Genomic DNA, 3,338 nt, shown 5'->3' with positions numbered 1-3,338 from the left:
CCATGGCCCAACTCCCAACATGCAAGGGATAATCTGGAGAATCATTCCAAGAACCCTAACGGATGGGTTACAAACTCACATTATCAAGCTCGACAACAAACAATGTCGCCGGCAAACTTATGAAGACTACATGAAATTATGAATATATTAATGTTGGATTTTTTTAATTTACCGATTTTTAAAATGTTAAATTATGTAAAATTACTGGCAAATAATAATATTTTAGAGAGATTTTCCTTTTTATTTAAGATTTTGATATTCAAAAAGCTAAAAAACAAGGAGATGAAATATTAATGATATTAATGGTCAAGGGTAACTACTCTTAGTTACATGAAAAAGATGGAGTGAGTGCAAGACTCGGTAAGTAGCCTAATTGTAAGTAAGTTTTTAACCATGTTCATAGTGGGTGCTTGGATACCATACTCTTTTGTTAATGATAGCTTGGTTCTTGTCCGAGAATAGTGGCCCTTAGGTTCTAAGTACATGGTTCTATGTGGTGGTGGAGGACTGGAATTATTCTTATTTCTTTTCCTTTAGACACTCGGTGGTTGGGAGCAAATCGAACAAAGTGTTCATCCAAATTTTTTAAAACCATGTTCATAGTGGGTGCTTGGATACCATACTCTTTTGTTAATGATAGCTTGGTTCTTGTCCGAGAATAGTGGCCCTTAGGTTCTAAGTACATGGTTCTATGTGGTGGTGGAGGACTGTAATTATTATTATTTCATTTCCTTTAGACACTCGGTGGTTGGGAGCAAATCGAACAAAGTGTTCATCCAAATTTTTTAAAAGGGCCCAACCAGATTCGAACTGGTGACCTTTTGATCTGCAGTCAAATGCTCTACCACTGAGCTATAAACCCATTTTATATGATTTTAGCCTTAGTGACCCCTTCTACCAAGTGTCAGTTCAAAAGTGTAAAACGTGTCTGTCGAAAATAGAAAGGCAAAAAAGATAATTCAAACATAGTTCATCTACAAACTACCCAAAGCTATTAAATACAAATTGAAGAAAATAAGAAATAACATAAATAATCTTAAATGTAATTCAACTCCCGAAGATAAAAAGTCCTCAAATTACATTCCAATGTCAAGTGATATTTTATTACAACTCAATTCTTTTCTTGATTTATTGTAATTGAACTTAAAAGTATGACAAATACGCTGGATTTATTTTAAATTTCCTTTAAAATTGTTGTGCACGGAGTACAATGGAAATAATATATATATTTTATTTTACTGTTTTGTAATTTGTATGGTATTATTAGAGGCTTTTGAATGAAATATGATAATTGATTCTCGGTCCTCTTTGACAATTTTAGATACCTCCATATCCGATATTTGATGCGTCACGTTTCACTATGAGATCTGCCCTTGGGTCAATAAGACTTAAGTCGAGAGTTTATTTGACTAATGATTTGATTTTTTTGGGTTGTAGAGATATCCTTTACAAATCAAGACTTTGTATTATTTTCAAGACAGTCAAAAAGACATTTGTAAATATGCCTGATATCTTGAAGGATTGAAGACACATAATTGAGAGAACCTAAATTTGAGACAAACTCAATGGACCATTGAATGGGTTTTATAAGGCTCAAATAAATTTAAAATCCGAGAAAGCGGATTTGAGTTTGATATTATTTGATTTTGGGTATGGATACAACTAGCTGATTTCTTTTGATTGCATTAATGAATGTACGTAGATGTTTAAAAGTGTTCATCTTAATAGTTTTAGAAAATATCAACACATCATCAATATAAACTATTGATATTTTTTGAAAGAATTGAAAATATCATTCATAATCATCTGAAATTCGGATGGAGTCCTTTTTAGCCTAAATCGCATGACGTTCCTCACATATTTTCTAAACTGGACATTAAATGCTATTTTATATTTGTCCTTTGAAATTAGAATTTTTCGAAATCCCAATTTCATATCGAATTTTATAAAAATATTTGACTATAAATTCTTTTTATCAAATCATTTTTTATTTGGTTTTGATATCTTATTTATTCTAAAACCTTATTCAAAGGTTTGTAGTTAATTACCAGTATCAGAATTTCTGGTTTCTTTTCAACATGTTGTTAACCTAAAATGTCAGACACGACCACATGCTCTTTGCAGACCTTATCAGCTTCCTCTGCAAAATATCACCTAAAATTTCAAAGTATTTAGTGTTTGATGCTTTTTGACTTAACCCTAGAGTTCTATTTACGGTGAACTTGTGATAATTTTTGTCAAATTATATATTTGAATACCTAATACATTAAGATATAATATCTTATTTAAATAATCTTAAAATGTCGTAGAATATCATAATATGTGTTTAATTAATATGAATCTCATTCAAATTTTAAATATATATTTTTATTTAATGTTTATGATACACATCAATTATTTTAGTGTTTAACATATCAAATACCTTAATATGTTTTGATATTATACTTCAAGACTATAGGAACTTACTCAGAGGACTTGAGAGTTACGTTGGCGCACAATGCATCTCATGGACAATGCAAACTATGGTGGTGCTCGAAGGTGAGTTGTATAAAAAACTAGTCATGCACCAAAAAATCATGGGAAGACCATTGATGGAATTGAAGCAATCGACGCTCCCCTGGATGGGTTTTCAATCAAAGACCTAATGTTTGATGTTGACTCTTTTGAAGAAAGAGACACACGATCGAAGAACAAGAAACGTGGCGATAGCTCTGAGAACTCTATCACACTCATAAAAAAATGTGTCGAAGAGTTAGACATTACATAGAAGATCTTGCTTTCATCGAGGAGACCCGAGTTTGATTCTCGACAATGAAATTTTATTTTCTTATTTCTTTTATTTTATAGTTTCATATTTAAACTTTACCTAGGTTTTTAGAAGCATTATAATGGATGAGTTCAATAGTATCTTAAATTCAAAAGACTCTTATGAACTTGGTTTGAGAGTCACTATAATGATCAAGTTATCTTAGATTAAAAAGACTTTTATGAACTTTGAACCTTTAATAGGGTTATGTCATAGATATTTGGTTCAATTTCAACAAGTGAGGTTGAGGTGATTCAAATGGTTAATGTGATAATCCGGTCATTTTCAAGGTCTCTTTTGTTGAACGCCATCATGGCTGAGATGACTGAGATGAGCACCCAAGTGAGTTTGACAAGGAGGGTCGTAGAGAACCCCACCCCAAGCCAAACTCATTTTGGGCTTAACAAACTTAAAATCCAAAAACACAAACCCTTAAATGGGAACTTGGATTCTAAGGAATGAAAAAACTTTATTTTTGACGTAGAACAATACTTGAAGGTTACACGAACTTGCTCGTAGGACCTAAGAGTTA

At 31.9% G+C, this 3,338-nt stretch overlaps 1 non-coding gene across 1 annotated transcript; it reads right to left on the bottom strand.

Moving 5' to 3' along the window:
- Positions 1–790: 790 nt before the first annotated feature.
- TRNAC-GCA lies at positions 791–862 on the bottom strand. The gene has a single exon. It is a non-coding gene; the product is annotated as a tRNA-Cys (tRNA).
- Between the last annotated feature and the right edge of the window lie 2,476 nt (positions 863–3,338).

Source organism: Cucurbita maxima, unplaced genomic scaffold, assembly GCF_002738345.1.
Source record: "Cucurbita maxima cultivar Rimu unplaced genomic scaffold, Cmax_1.0 Cma_Scf00762, whole genome shotgun sequence".
Lineage (NCBI taxonomy): Eukaryota > Viridiplantae > Streptophyta > Magnoliopsida > Cucurbitales > Cucurbitaceae > Cucurbita > Cucurbita maxima.
The sequence above is the reverse complement of the archived record's forward strand: the minus strand, read 5'-3'. Positions and strand labels throughout refer to the sequence as shown.